The sequence below is a fragment of the Papaver somniferum genome, chromosome 9, assembly GCF_003573695.1.
Source record: "Papaver somniferum cultivar HN1 chromosome 9, ASM357369v1, whole genome shotgun sequence".
In the NCBI taxonomy this organism is placed as follows: Eukaryota; Viridiplantae; Streptophyta; class Magnoliopsida; order Ranunculales; family Papaveraceae; genus Papaver; species Papaver somniferum.
In genome coordinates this window covers 194,774,470-194,790,989 of record NC_039366.1, presented here as the reverse complement: position 1 = coordinate 194,790,989, position 16,520 = coordinate 194,774,470, and the positions used below count along the sequence as shown (strand labels likewise).

The following is a 16,520-nucleotide window of genomic DNA, read 5'->3' as shown; positions in this document are numbered from 1 at the left end:
AGTTCGGTTACGAAGTTTCAAAAGTAGAGTTCGGTTACAAAGAAAACTTAACATTTTTGCGAACGAACCAAACTTGGGGACTTCTTATTATTTTCGTAAACTAAAGTTCGGTGATATCCTTATTTTGCGAAGGAACCGAACTTATGGACTTGTGTTGTTCTAACACATTGAGTTCGGTTAAACGTATTTTTTTGCGAATCAACCGAACTCTGAGTTCGGTTAAGAAAAATTTAATTCGTGATAACCGAACGTTTGCCTAATTGCATATATGCATATATAAGCCCAGTTTGGTTGATTCGCAAAATATGTTGAAGTTTGCGAACCAACCCTTAATCTAATTTAATTTAAAACCAACCCACCGCCCACCACCGCCGATTACCACCACCGCCGATTACCACCACCGCCACCGCCGATTACCACCACCGCCACCTCCGATTATCACCACCACCAACCACCGATTATCACCACCACCACCACTATATATATATAGCTTAATTTAAAACATTAACAAAGATATTCTCACAAAAAAATTAAGCTATATATATATAGTGGTGGTGGTGGTGATAATCGGTGGTTGGTGGTGGTGATAATCGGAGGTGGCGGTGGTGGTAATCGGCGGTGGTGGGCGGTGGTGGTAATCGGCGACGATGGGAGGTGATGGTGGGAGGAGGTTGTGGTTATATATATAGGTGGTTATTGGGTTGGTTTTAAATTAAATTAGATTAAGGGTGGGTTAGTCATTTCAATGCTTTAGAACACCCCTTATAACTATAGAGAAGGTGGCCTAATAAAACCATGGTCCCCTCAAAAATAAAAAACTATGATCCCTAAAAAATCGTTCTCGTTGAAGACCCGAACACAGCAGCTGCAGTAGCAAGACTGTTGGAAACTGTCTGCCCTCAAGGAATGTATCCTGAGTCCCTGACCATGGAGGAGACTGCAACGAAACATATACAGCCAAAAAGCTGTATGGATAGATAAAACCACCATGGTCCCTGTTTACATTAACCTTATTTCTCAGCAGTTCGATTCCATCGCCTACTGTTCATAGTCAAAAAGCTATACGCACAAGTGACCAAGGAGTCGTCCTGAAAGATACACTGCTTCTGCTAGCGATCAAGTTTAACACTAAACAAAATATAAAATATAGAAAATGCAGCAGAAAAATAAATGATAAAGACTGATAAAACATCCCCACGCTAGCTTCTTCCTGTTTGTCGTCACCCGAGTCTTCGAAGTTCTTTGATTCCTGTATATATTCTTCTTCAATTGCAGTTCCAGACTTAAGGTGAAATTAAGCTTTCGAAGTAATGCTCATGTTGGCGCACGTCTGTCAAACTTGAAAAGGATGGCTTTATAACCTCGCCATCTTCAGGGTAATATAAAAGTAGACCAACACAAGCACTCCCAAATAAAATCTCACCATTCTTAAAAGACCACATTAGCTTCAAACGATGAGCCCTTCTACATCTTATGTCGTTCACAGTATAACATAGAGTCCAAGATTCTGGAACACCATAACTCTGCATCACCCATATTTTCAACATCTGCGTATTGATCCATAACGATTAAACAAAGGCACCCTTCAAACACCCCCAAAGTAAGAAACCGGGAAGTGTAATTAAAACGCAACTGGTCTTTTGGTACTTCCGTTATTTTTCTGAAATAGGTAGTTCCATTATTTCTTTGATTATCTCGTTGCTGATATCTAGAGAAATGACTACAACATCAGAAGAACCGTCCCTTTTGACTAACCAGTGAAAATCTCCATTAACAAGCACTCCCCGTGGGTTCGCTAACACACTGAAACAAACATGGTGTCTCACACAAGTTATGTTCTTAATGGTTTTCCATGAATTTGATTGCAGCGAATAGACACTGAATGTGCAGAGAAGAGACCCAGATCGCAAACCCGAAATACCAGCTAGTAACTTGTAATCGTTACTCTTATAATCATAACCAAATGCAACCATATCGACATTATCAAGCTGTAAATCTGGTTTGGGTAATTTCATGACTCCCTTATGGCTGGATTCCAAAGAACAAATAACTTCTTATACCATAGGCAAACCAGACCATGGCAACAAATCATAAGTTGAACTGAATAACCTAAAGATTTGAATGGGTAATCAATTTCCATTGCATATCTATAAAAACAACCCCTTGATAACATCAACTCTGCTGAATCATAATCTATGGTGTAGACTAGAGTACACTATAATTCGCACTCCATCTGTCCAAACTTTTAAGCATAAGATTGGGTTTGTTTCTTTGGATAGTAAGATTAAGTTGCTTCCTAACAAATTTAGGGGTACAAATTAGAGAAAACCATGTCTTACATATACACTTGCAAACTAATAGAGATTTGACTGGTACCTTTAAAAGAATTTCAAAATAAACCTCCTTTGGAAAGCTTGGCATCGTTTCTCCCACGAATACCTTCAACAATGTCAAGACCAACTGAGTTCCATTATCTGCTTATGAAACCCTAAAACGGAAAGACCACGATGTCCAATTTAAAAACTATGGGCAATAGGACTAGTGGCGCCCCAGTACAACTTCCTTAAATTGGTTGTTAGGGGAGTTCCCATGGAACTCGAGAATAAAAAATTGGATTTCTACTATGGGAAAAATAGTGGACGGTGGTGAAGAAGCACGTGATTAGGCTAAATCCGCCACGGGCGCAGAAGATCCACGGACGGGCGGGTGGTCGCCAAGGATCCCCAAACGATTGGTGATGATCCGCCAATGCTAGAATCCCAACAGTTCTTTCCCTATAGCTACTACTTCCAAATCCTATAAATTCTTCATTTTCAACCATTTTCACTCACACCACTTTAATTTCTTCTTTCTAATTTTTCGAAAATTATTTTCTACTTGTTATTTATAATTTTTAGTAAAAAATAATGGTTATGAGGGCTGTCATAAACAGTTTAAGGAAAAAAAAAGATCGAAAAAGTGAAAAAACAACTATTTAAGTGCCGTTACGAATTTCAGGAAAATGGTGATATAAAGAAAGAATGTGAAGCTTGTTATAGGGGCTCATGAAACTATTAGAGGGGCGGTTATAATGGGACGAAAAAAGTCATTAGATAGTAATTTCAAAAGCCCTTTATAAAAAAATCTGAAATTGACTAATCAACCCTTATATAGTTTAGCGTTGATAATCTAATTCAAATTAACTAATGATGATTAATCAGTTTCTTTATATTTACTCCAAAACAAAAGCAGATTAGTTTTAGAGTGAAAAAAAGTGTAGAGGAAAAAGAAACAAAACTTTTGTGATATTTTTGAAACCCTAGGTTTTGATTCACTCAACCAAAATGAGTGATCTGAGTGACAAATTTGAGATGGGTGAATCTTTATATGATAGAGATAACAAATTTTACGTACCTATTGACGGAGATCCGGAGATGGAGTATTTGTTAGATGGTAGAGAGGTTTTAACCCAAAGTGTTGTTCAATCTTAATCAATTGAAGAAACAAACCAAGAAAGTTAAGAACCCGTGGCTGAAAATGACCAGTATACCTCTAACTTAGTTCCAATTAGCTTTTTGTTGCTCAAGATTATCTAAAGTACGTAAAAAAAAATCAAAACTTTTAGATGTTCATAGAGACTTACGGTTGGAATTTTTCATGTAACCAACCGTAATTTGTAGTTATGATTCGTAATTGATGAACTACCAACCGTAACTGTTAGAGCACTGCTCGAACTTGCAAGCGTTCCTATCTCAAGCTTGTTTGTCAAGTTTAGTTGCCAAAACTATAAGTCTTGATTTCTAGTCTACTTGTTGAGTCTCGGATTAGGATAGAAAGTGCAGTTGAGCATTAGATTTCACGGCGTTCATCGATTGAAGACGAAGAACTACTAAAGGGAGCTTATGAAACTTCATCAACAAAAGATATGTGGAGACTAGATCTCATCTATCACTTAAAAGTCTATCTACTCTCTATCTACTCTATCTCATATTTGAGACAAAAGTCGTATAGCTATATAGACTTCAATTATACACATTTGATATTTCGAGCTGAGTTTAACTCGGTTACATATTTCTCGAAATATGTGTTGGTAAGCTTTCGCTTTAACCAAGTTCATCTTATATTCTTGACGAAAGTCAAAATATGATCATGTGAAAATCGCCTTGTAGCATCTTACATGATTTGTGTGAGACAGTCATTTGATGTAGACTCAGAATGTTTCGTATTGATCATTCGATCACTTGAAAATTGCTTTGAAGCTAATAGTTTGTGTGAGATAGCTATTGTCGTCTTCCAAGAATATTTCAATAATTGAAACGGGAGTTTAGAACAAATAACCATGATTGGATATAACACAATATGCGTACTTGTATGCTAACTGTTGCAAGTTATTCCAAGTCTGGGAACCATAGTATGCATACCCGTATCCGTACTGGTTGGTTAATGAAAGTCCGGGAACTTTGTGTGCATACCGGTATGCGTATTGGCGTGAGTTTCAAGTTACGGAAATTTAACTGAGTTTGGAAGGTATGCGTACCCGTTCGCATACTGGCGAACCCAAACTTAGTCCGGCCACTTAGGTATGCGTACCCGTTTGCATACTTGAATAGGTTATGTTCTAAAATCGATTTGTTCATGAACTAATACATTTATATAATAAGAAATGCAATCTTTTGCAAACCGTGGCAATAATGTTCATGAATTGATTCGAGTGAATCAAATCGATTTTGCTTCAATTGTGTCTTGTATACTTCTATGAGAATAAACAATTAAACAACTCTAGAACTAGTTTCATTTGAGTCATTTGAGCTAGTTATGGTTAAGATGAATATGAAAGTGTTCATATGGCTAACTTCGGTAAACTATTTTTGAGCCAACAAAGGTATACATGTTTAGGTACAGTTACTCATATCTAAATGAAGTTACTTTTCATTTGTGTGTAACAAGCTAAGTTCGATCTAACGGTTGAAAGATATTATCTTGAGTCTAATCAGGTTTTCATCTGAAGGTGAATATTGAATGCTTTGTTACCAAGGTAAAATTGATTGCAAACCCTGATTTGAAGACTATATAAGGGAAAACTCTAGCAACTGGGAAACCTAATCCTCATACCTCCTTTGTGATACTAGTTATGACTAGAGTCAATTCTCCTTTAACCTTAAGTTTTTGCAAAACCCAGTAGGTTAATGACTTGAACACTTCATTGGAATTGTGAAGCCAGACCCAATTATTTTCTCTGTAATTGCGCGTTCATATCTTGTTGTTTTCTATCGTGTTGAGTACTATCTTCTCTAAGATTTGCTCGAGATTTAATCTCTGATAGACAAGATAAAAAGTAGTCAGAAACATCTTCGTCTCATCGTTTGTGATTCCAAAATATCTTGTTTCGCTACCATGCGATTAAGATTATTGTGAGGTGATTGATATTTCTAGGTTATTCTTCGGGAATATAAGTCTGGTATATCAATTGGTTCCTGTTCACCTTGATTTATCAAAAAACGGAACAAAACTCATAGGTATATCTGCGGGAGACAGATTTATCTATTCCGTAGACTTTTATGTACAAAACAGATTGGTTTATCAAGTCTTCGACTTTGGGTCATAGCAACTCTTAGTTGTGGGTGAGATCATCTAAGAGAATCAAGTGCGCAGAATCCGACGTGGTTCTAGAGGCGTAATGAACGCGACTGTACCTTGATCAGTGTGAGATTGGTTAGGGATCAACTACATTCCAGTCCGAAGTTAACTTTGAGTAGGCTAGTGTCTGTAGCAGGTTAATACAGTGTGGTGTTCAAATCTAGATTGGGTCTCGGGGTTTTTCTTCACTTGCGGTTTCCTTGTTAACAAAATTTCTGGTGTATGTGTTATTTCTTTTCCGCATTATATTTTCTATATATTTGAAATATCACAGGTTGTGCGTTAAGATCAATCAGTTCCTGAATCCTTCCTTTGGGTTTTTGATTAAATTGATTGACACTTGGATATTGGTTTTTGATACCGTCCAAGTTATTTCTTATAATCCATCGGTCTCGCAAATTCCTATTTGTTTGATTGCGGATTGTATTGAGAAATTGAGATATAACTCTTTCATATACTTTTCTTATGATTGAGTATGACTGTCTAGTTGATTCTCTTGAAAGTATATTGGAGTTAGTTGATGTGACTCAATAATGTTGTAGTAAAAAGGTTCGTTGAGACTTGTGAAAGCAAAATAATTTAGACTTAAAAATTAAAGAAAACTTAACTCAAAATTTGATTTCAAGATATGAGAAAATAACCAAGACACTGATTCCACTATTACACATGAATGAATGATGGTAAATAACCCAAAACTCTAAATATCTTTAAGTCCGTAATTTTCTTAACTCACAAATAATCAAGCAAATTCTCAAAAATTAATTGTATCCCCTAAGCATAGATTATCTAATCAAAGCATAACCTATATAATTGAATCAAAACTAATGAAGAAAATTACGCAAACAATTAAAAACTCTGCAAAAGCAGTGATTGAGTGAATTATAATTAAATATTAGAGAAAATATAATAGTTACCAAATTATTCATGCGTAAATAACTTCCTAATTGCCTTGGTTGTGAGAGAATTAGCACATCATCATGTTGGAAACACGCTCGAAATTCATTATTATTGCTCACCCCCACACTTACATTTTTGCTAGTCCTCGAGCAAAACAAAACCCGCTACACAGCTGGTCATATCGAACATTTTTTTAGACCCGCTATACAACTGGTCATGACAAATAACGTACAAAAGACCCGCTACACATTGGTAGGCTTGGGAATGTGTGTAAAATAAGAGAATAAGAAGCCTACATGTTATACCGCAAGTGCACGGTGTCGGTTGTAGCTTGTGCAAATACGGGTCGAATCCACAGGGACTAGGGTGTGAGTTGAAGTTTCCTAAGCTAATTCTCTGAGCAGTGAACTAATGAAGCAAAGAGTGACAGTGGAAAATGACAGTTACAATGGCAATGAGCCAAAGGCAGTGAAGTATAGAATTTTAGAAGCAAACAGTGAAGCAAGAATTTGGAAACAAATGTAAACAAAATACCAAGGTCTTTGAATCCACCTCTAACTCACACTGATTATTCATCACTGACAGTAACTTTGTTTTTCTATAACCACTAGCAAGAGGGATGTCAATCCTCTATATAGCAAGGGTCATTTTGATATGAAATATCCTATCACAACTAAGGTACTCCTCCTAAGCATTAATTGTCTATCTAAAGCACAATTAATCGAAAGAACAATATATAAAATTAAGCATGAGTTGCAGTTCAGCAACACTAGATGATTCTAACTACAATGGATGCCTGACATCCAATGTGAAAGGCTAGTATTGAAGCCCTAAGATGGAGTTTCACTATGAGCATTTAAACACATCATGGCTACTGACAAGAGCATGAATAACAAATGTTAAGCTATGGTTTCATCTAAACCCTGGCAAATTAAACTAGAACATGTTTAACACATTAAATAACTGGAATTGAAACATTGAACATAAACAGCGCATTGATAGAACAAATCAAAACAGCACAGTTGAGGCAGTGGCTAGTCCAGTCCTCTTGGGTGAAGCTCTGGCTAGCCCAGACATGGTTACAACACACACCCACACATCATATTTATACCCAATTTATCAATTTAGGGTTTCCCCAAATTCCCAAATTCAACAGTTGAAATTAGGGTTCGACTTTACCTAATTTGACGTGACAAATCACTCAAGAAGGTCGACCCATTTCTTCTCTGACTCTCCTGCTCCTCTTCATGCCTTCAAATTGCGTTTCTAACTCGACTTAATTCATTAATCTCTCACCTAGGGTTTCAGAGATAGAAAAGAGGACAGATTGATGAAATAGATGGGTAGAAGGATAGGGTAATGATGGGTTTTGGTTGTTAGAGTTGTAGGATGGTGATGGTAGCTGTGGCAGGTGGCTGAGGCAGTGGAGAAGGTGGTGGCAGGGAGTGGTGGTTCTGCAGAGGTGAGGGAGAAGATGAGATCGATGGTTTTGGGAAGAAGGGAGTGTTTGGTTTTCTGCTTGACTTGGGATGTAGGTGCTTGATACTATGGTGTGTGTCGGGGACAGCAAATGTTGATGCACAGCGAGGATGAGACATGGGATGTGGAGATGGTGGATCGATCTAACAGCGAGATGGAAGGAAGCGAGGAGCGACCGTTGGATGCGGAAGTACAACGAAATTGACGGCTCAAGATGGAGTTAGGTGTTATAGTGTTTGACAGGAGATTCAGATTTTGATGCACTATGATGAAGCGACCGTAGGATGCTGAGATGATCCAATCTGATGGCTATGAAGGCGGGTATGGATATTGGAAATGGGTTTGGGTGAGGGGTTTGGGCCTTGGGTATGCCAATCCCATATCTTCTTTAAGAACAATTCTTCCTCTTCAAGCCCAGTTCTAGCCTTTTGGTCTTGCGCACAACATTCTTCGCGGCTTCCTTGTGTGATTCCTCTTGGCTTCCACCACTTTTCTGCTCTTTTTGCTCCGTAATTCATCCAAACTTTATTTACGACCTAAAAATGCAAAATTAATTAATAAAAATATTTATTCTTGAAAACAATGAAAATACAGAATATGGGATAAAATGTAGAATTAATGCACAAAAGATGAGTTAAATGCCAAGAAAAATATATAGAAATATGCACTTTTTAGCACTCATCACACATCTGGTCATAACATGTAAGACAAGCATAAAAAGACCCGCTACACAGCTGGTCATATCATGTAAGAAAAATGAAGAAGACTCGCTACACAGCTGGTCATAACCCTAAAAATCATAATAACAATTTTTTATTTTTTTTGAAGACCCGCTAAACAGCTGGTCATCCTAATTTATTTATTTTTAAAGCCTAACGAAGGTGTCACTCCCCCACACTTACACATTACATTTTCCTCAATGTAATTGAGTCATCCAACGTAGAAATTAAGGTGGGAAATTATAAATGCAAAAAGTAAGCAAATAAAAAAAAAACAGAAGAAAGGGGAACAAATCTGATGGGCATGAAGCGAAATGTATTTGTTTCCTTGCTTTCAGTAGCACGTAATCTAAAAAAAAATGAGGTTGGTACCCCAAAGTAAGCTGCCAATCATATATATAGAGTCTGAAAAGTTGGGGATCAACCCAACCAACCCGGTCATCTGAAAAGAAGATCTTGCAGCAAGAATGATTAGTACCTAGAGAGTTAAAACTGGATTCAATCTTATTCAAAACATAATTCGAACCTTGAATATGAAGTAAATCAGGTTCGCATATAATTAATAAAGATTGTTTAAAGAATTGGACAGTTGTTGTACTCCTTAAATCTGGTTCTAAGTCCGACGAAATAACTTGCAGGGAAGATATTGGTTCAAATTCACTCGCTGAATAAGGGCTCAGTGGAGCAATAATATAATGACTTATAGACTCACTATCATTTTCAACGGTTTCATCATTAATATTATCAAGATGAGTCAAGGTCGGAGCTTTCTCGACTGATGGAACTAGTCGAGACTCGGGCAGAACTAGAGGTTCTAGTTTGGGTTTCCATTTATTAGTGTCTAACAGCGGTGCAAAGTCTAACAAGGCATTGACTTCACAAATAACACTATCATCATTTAAATCATACCCAAAATGAGCTAAGCAAACCTCTAATGGATCTTCCAAGTGGCTGTTGCAAAAGATTTGTGATTGCATAGTTTCTTTTTGCCTGGTACTGCTTTCAATCGTCGCACTTCAGACTAAGGTACCTAAAAAAAAGTCAAACAAACTGCATAAAAAGAACCAAAAGAAATCTAAAATAAGATAAAAAAAATAAAATTATGTACAAAAAGATATGAATCAGAGAGTATTTTGCTACCACTCCCCGGCAGCGGCTTCAAAAACTTGGTAGGTTCGGAAAGCTACAATAAAATACTGCAAGTGCACAATGTCTCACTAGTAGAACAATGGCAAGTACAGTTCGTTCCCACGAGGAGTGTGAAAATACTACTTCTAACTAATACCAAGACCAAATAATCAAATAGATAATGTTTAATGAGTTTTCAGAAATATGAAACAAAATGAAACAATAAATAATTTTAACGAAAAACAGAATCATAGAAGGTTGTTAGGATTTTCGGTTTCCACCAATTAATTATGTAAACTCTACTAATCTTTAAAAATCTATTCCATGCATTTTCAAATATTGTTTCTCCGCTCTAGTTTTCTTCGCTTCATGAGTAGTGATTCTAAAGCATTACCTATCTATCCTTGCATACCACGTCTAGGGATTTAACTGAAGCACGAAATATCAATTCAAAAGCATAAATAATCAAGAAAATCACATGAACAATAAAACACCAAGCTATATGAAGAAAAACTACTAGTCATTTAAATCATTATTGAGCATATAAATGTAGAGTTTACATAATTAAATTGGTTTCTACCCAAACCCTAACATAACTCTAGCTAGACATGGCTTTCTCAAAAACCATAAACATATTAAAATCAAACTTTAGCTAAAGAAAAACAAAGAATCGAAAACAAAACTCCAAAGTCCTTCTCCTGTTTCTCTTCCCGCTCTGTGGCCTGGAGCCCCTCTGGTATATTTTGAAACAACACATAAATATAGCTCACAAATGAATTCACGTTTTTCTTCTTCGTCTCCACATCACCTCCCAATAGAAGTCTGCCACATGTCATGAAAATATAAATTCACCCAATGATGTTGTGCCGCGTGTCATAATATGACGAGATATTGTAAAGTATCACCGAATCTTCACTTTCCATAGTATATGAATTTCATTTAGAAAGCATGATATTTTCTTGCATGTGCTGGGTCCCACCTTAACTGTATTTGCAAAATGACGTCAGTTGGCTTCAAATATTCCTTCAGATTCTTTATATAAATATAGCAAGAGAACTTATGTAAGGACAAGATATATTAATCTTTCCTTTTTCTTCATTTGCACGTGGTCATGGAGTTGATATTCTTCCATTCTTATGCTAACAATAATAAAGTCACCCTTGACCAATCTTAGGTGGCATTAGTGTGCTGACATCGACTCACTTCACCATGCATTTATTGAGATTAAGAATTGTCTTCCCGTTGTGAACTCGTGAGTGCCAAGCCAGTGACACTAGCCAACTGAATTTTAATTCTGCCCACGTCTATAGGAATCGTGAACTTAATCATGTATTCCTTTTTCCTTGCAAGTTCATAAGGCTCCGTTTATGTTTGGTGCCGCGCAGTGGTGCTGATACATAGGAATACCATGCCAGCCACATTTACCCATTTTAGTCGCAAATGTCATTTGTTGTTTATTTAACCACTTATTTTTCAGGTGATTGGATTTGTTTGTAATTCCTGCAAAAACCTTAAAACAATATTATTAGCCAAATAATGAGGCCTAGCTAATGTAAATATGGGTACAATTGTGTCGCATTTGCGTGCTTATCATTAGTCCATACAGAATTTAAGCGAAATATTGGGTGTGGTTGTTAGACCCCCGCTTTTTCAACTGGCCAACTCCAAGTTAACTTCAGACTGGAATGTAGTTGAGCCCTAACCAATCTCACACTGATCAAGGTACAGTTGCACTCCTTACGTCTTTGAACCCCGGTAGGATTCTATGCACTTGATTCCCTTAGCTGATCTCACCCACACCTAAGAGTTTCTACGACCCAAAGTCGAAGACTTGATAAACAAATCTGTCTCACACAGAAAAGTCTATTGAGATAGATAAATTTGTCTCTCATAGAAATACCTATAATTTCTTCCGTCTTTTGATAAATCAAGGTGCACAGGAACCAATTGATAAACTAGACTTATATCCCGAAGAACAACCTAGTATTATCAATCTCCTCAAAATAATCTTAATCGTATGGAAACGAAGCAAGATATTGTGGAATAACAAACGATGAGACGAAGATGTTTGTGACTACTTTTGATCTTTCCTATCGGAGATTAAATCTCGAGCAAATCTTAGAGAAGATAGTACTCAATACGATAGAAACCGGAAAGATCAGAATACGCAACTACATAGAAAATAGTTGGGTCTGGCTTCACAATCCCAATGAAGTCTTCAAGACGTTAACCTACTGGGTTTTGGAAAAAACCTAAGGTTAAAGGAGAATCGACTCTAGTCGCAACTAGTCACACAGAAGGTGTGGGGATTAGGTTTCCCAGTTGCTAGAGTTCTCACTTATATAGTTTCAAATCAGGGTTTGCGATCAATGTTACCTTGGTAACAAAGCATTTAATATTCACCGTTAGATGAAAACCTGATTAGACTCAAGATAATATCTTTCAACTGTTAGATCGAACTTAGCTTGTTAGACATAAATGAAATATACCTTCATTTAGATATGAATAACTGTACATAAACGTGTACACCTTGTTGGCTCAACAATAGTTAACCGAAGTTAGCCATATGAACACTTTCATATCAACCTTATTCATCTTAACCACAACTAGTTTAAATGACTCAAATGAAACTAGTTCTAGATTTGTTCAATTGTTTATATTCTCATATAAGTATACAAGACACAATTGAAACAAAATCGGTTTGATTTACTCGAATCGATTCATGAACATTATATCCACGGTTTGCAAAATATTGCATTCCTTATTTCATTACTGTATTGGCTCATGACATAACCGATTTTAGAACATAACTCACTCAAGTGTGCAAACTGGTATGCAGACTTAAGTAGACGGACTTGGATTGTGTTCGACAGTACGAAAACGGGTACGCATACTGTCACACATCCAAACATCAGTTGAAATCAGTACGCGTACGGGTACACATACCAAAGTTCCCGGACTTCAACTGAATTCGCCAGTACGCATATGGGTACGCATACCAAGGCTTCCGTACTTCACCTGATCTCGCCAGTACGCTTATGAGTATGCATACTATACCGGTCTTGGATCAACATATATGCAAGTACGCATACTATCACTATACCAAATTTCCGGATTCGTAACAGGAATCCGTAATGGCTTATTGGCCGTTACGAAATTCCCGTTACAAATGGCCGTTACAAAATATTCGTAACAGGCAGAAGCCGCTACTAATTTTTCAAAAATTCGTAACAGAGGTCAACCGTTACGAATTTTTTTTTTAGGCGTGCCAGTCACACGCTGGTTACACATGGGCTGTAACACCTGAAGTATGTGCGTGTGCATTCACATGCGTGCCTTCTATCCTTTCATCTACACCGTGTATGCCTAAACTAATATCTTCACCCTTCATTTTATTCTCGAGATTGCATCTTAATCATAAAACCCTAGATTATATTCCCACATAATATTACATCTAATCTCTTTCTCTCCACTTCATTATCCCTCTTCTTGTCTCTTTCATCGTTCCTCTCCCTCTCTCTCGATCTCTCAGAAGAAACAATATCGAAGATAAACTCATTTCTCTTCTTCTTCTTCGTTGTTCTTCGTTTTCTTTCTTCTGAACTTCTTCTTTTTCGTTGTTCTTCGATTTTTTTCTTCTTAAAAGAATGAACTGAGAAATCGTTCATATCAATTAAGAAGAAATCTGGAGAAGTAAATGAATCAGGAAGGTTTTACTGAGGTTGTGAATTTGGTTTTGGTTAGGGTTATTATTGATTGAAGAACGACGAATCAGTAAGAAATAGAGTTAGGGTTTCTGCAGTTAGTATTGAGTTTGTGCAAAATAGAAGGTGGAATCGGTGGATTGAATAACATAAGGAGGAGACGGTAGAGTTGTATTAACTCGGGTTACAGAGGATAGGGTAAATCAGGAAGAGGAAGTTAGGGTTTGGAAATTGATTTAAGGTTCAATTAGTGATATATGGGAAGAAATCAAAGACTGGTTTTGGTGATTTGAGAAGTGAATCGATATTTTGAAATGATGGTTCTGAGTATAGATGATGGTGAGTGAAGATGAAACCGATGGTTAAGGTTTGGAATTTGATTTGAAGGTAAACTTTCTTTACCTAATAGAAGTCTGTTATGTTCTGTGACTTGTGATTGTGTTTACCATTTGTGTATTTAAGCATTATTGTGAAGACTTTTATGTTCTGTGAAATGTGATTGTGCTGTAATTTGTTGAATTGTTGTTGTAGGTTACGATAAAATTGAGAAAAAGTTAAGTAAAGGAGGCTTTGGTCAAGTATATGTTGGTAGAAGGGTTTCAGGTGGAAGTAGGACTTCTTGTCCAACTGTTGTAGAGGTATAGAATCAATAGACATGGTTTGTTTTGATGATTGTCAGTGTTATGTTAATTTATTGTTGTTTCGTATTCTTTCAGGTCTCGTGCGATGGAAAGTATAATAATCAAACTGCTCATGGGAAATCCTACTTTCTGTCATGTCGAACCAGAATGGAAGCCAAGTAGTTCAAAAACTTTGCAAACATGTACAAAATATGGTGAGTAAAATATATCCTTTTTGTGATTTCCATGACATTCATGTTTCGGATTCAGGGATGTGTCTTACTCGAAATATTGTTGTCTCTGACAGTACTTGGGGGATCTATACGAAATAGCAGTCATAAACTGCGAATCATCAAACACTAGGTCGTGTCCCTTTATGTTAAAGTCTAAACATAATATCTCAGTTCAAAAATTCTAGTTAGTTTCCTCTGATATGGCAAGTATTTGATCTGTTATTGTTTTGTGTACTTTGCAGGAATTTTGTGGTGCAACATGTACTAGAGCGCCATCCTAATACTGCCAACCTTATATGCAATAACCTTAGGGGACACTTATTTCGAATTTCTAAGGATAAGTATGGCAGTAATGTTGTAGAAAAATGTATCAAATCGAATGCTACCGATGTTGTAGTTTCGCAACTCTTCTGTGATTGTAATCAACATGTTGAACTCGCTCAAGATAAGTTTGGAAACTATGTCGTCCAGAAAGCCCTTAAGCTTAGTAAGGTAAGCAGTGTTATCTAGCTATTTCTACTGCATTTATGAAAATTTACAGACATATAACTTTGGATAGCATTGATCTGAATTTTAAGTATTGTGTTTGACAGGGAAAGGCATTACGCCAGCTAGTTGACACCCTTCGCAAATGTTCGGGCGATCGCAAGAATCATCCAAATGGGAGGAATGTGCATAACTTGATTAAAAGGAGAATTGTTGTTGTACGAGAATGATTTAAGTTGTTGTACGAGAATGATTTAAGGTACTGTTGTGTAGTCTGGAGCCGTTATGCCCATTATGCAGGTAATAGATATTCTAAGTACATGGATTAAGCTTGTTCATCATTCACACTTTCTCTATTGTTCATTTTTCAGTTAAGCAATATGTTTCTTTACTTAGAATAGATATTCTCCAAGATCAGAGTAATATATATTGGAAAATGCTGGTTGTGCGTCCATATGAAGGGTTCGCCTGGGATATGCATTTCCTTGTTAGTTATTTGTTTTCTTCCAAGTAACTAGTCTATTTGAGCAGGAATATCACTTTGTAAGTAACTAGTTTGTTTGAACTGTATTACAGAAACACTTATGATGTAGACAAGATGATGGATGAGATTAATGAGCAGACTGAGAACATGAAGCAGGTTCATGAAGCTTTTCAAACCCCTTTAGAGCAGCTGCCGACTTTGATGAGGTAACCTTTTGCATTTTATTTGTATTTGTTAAGATTAAAATTAACCTTGATCAGAGAGTGATGGTTATCTTTGTTGGTTGTAGGAAGAATTGGAATCTGAACTTGAGGAGTTGGAAGAGGCTGAATTGGAGGAACAAGTTCTACAACCTGTAGCCCAAACTCAAGTTCATATAACGGTAAACTTTTCAGTTGTTTCATGTAGTTTAGCATTCTCCTGGTCATCATATTCTTCTTTCATCTGTAATTTATTTTTGGATTTTTCAACTAATTCAATGTGGACTAAAATTTTCATAAAAGATGCATGGAAGGAATTGCTTGATGCAGCGGAGTGATCAAAGCTTAATCAATTGATGAAAGCTTAAGGGATTGAATGGTTGGCTTCGTTGGTGTTTATGCAGCAACTAAAGCAATCGATAACCACAAGGATAAACTGGTAGTAAAGAAGGCACCAAGAGCAGTGAGTATTAACTTTCTTGAATCAATCTTAAAACCTAGTGCAGCATATATTGTAAGATCTATGTAACATGTGGTTGTGTAAACACTTTTATTCGTTTTTATAAAACAATTATTGAGTATGAATTATGAAACTTGAATTTGAATGCAAGGGAGCAAGCACGATGAAAACTTGACCAGTATAGAATGAATGTAAAAGAGTGTTTAGGTACTTACCAGAATTTGAAGCTTAACAGAATTTTGTTGGGTACTTACAAAAAATTGTATTCTTTCTTAATAGAACTGGACGAATGTTGATATACATTATTGATTGAAGCAATTATTGTTGAATGTGGATGGTTTTAAAGGTTTGTACAGGTATTTGGAATTCCTGCAGAAAATGTACTGCCGGTCAATATTGACCTGGTCAAAATTGGTCAATACTGACCTGGTCAAAATTGGTCAATATTGACTAATTTTGACCAAGTCAATGTTGACTGGCTGTAAGTTTTTTTG

General features: G+C 36.6%; 1 long non-coding RNA gene across 2 annotated transcripts; it reads left to right on the top strand.

The window, feature by feature from the left end:
- The first annotated feature begins 13,351 nt into the window (after positions 1–13,351).
- Positions 13,352–16,319, top strand: LOC113314389. 2 transcript variants are annotated; one of them, XR_003342388.1, is made up of 9 exons: positions 13,352–13,930; positions 14,075–14,181; positions 14,260–14,378; positions 14,471–14,526; positions 14,639–14,888; positions 14,990–15,182; positions 15,459–15,572; positions 15,656–15,748; positions 15,870–16,319. It is a non-coding gene; the product is annotated as an uncharacterized LOC113314389 (long non-coding RNA). The 2 variants fall into 2 exon arrangements; XR_003342387.1 differs by having other exon boundaries at positions 14,471–14,888.
- Positions 16,320–16,520: the final 201 nt, after the last annotated feature.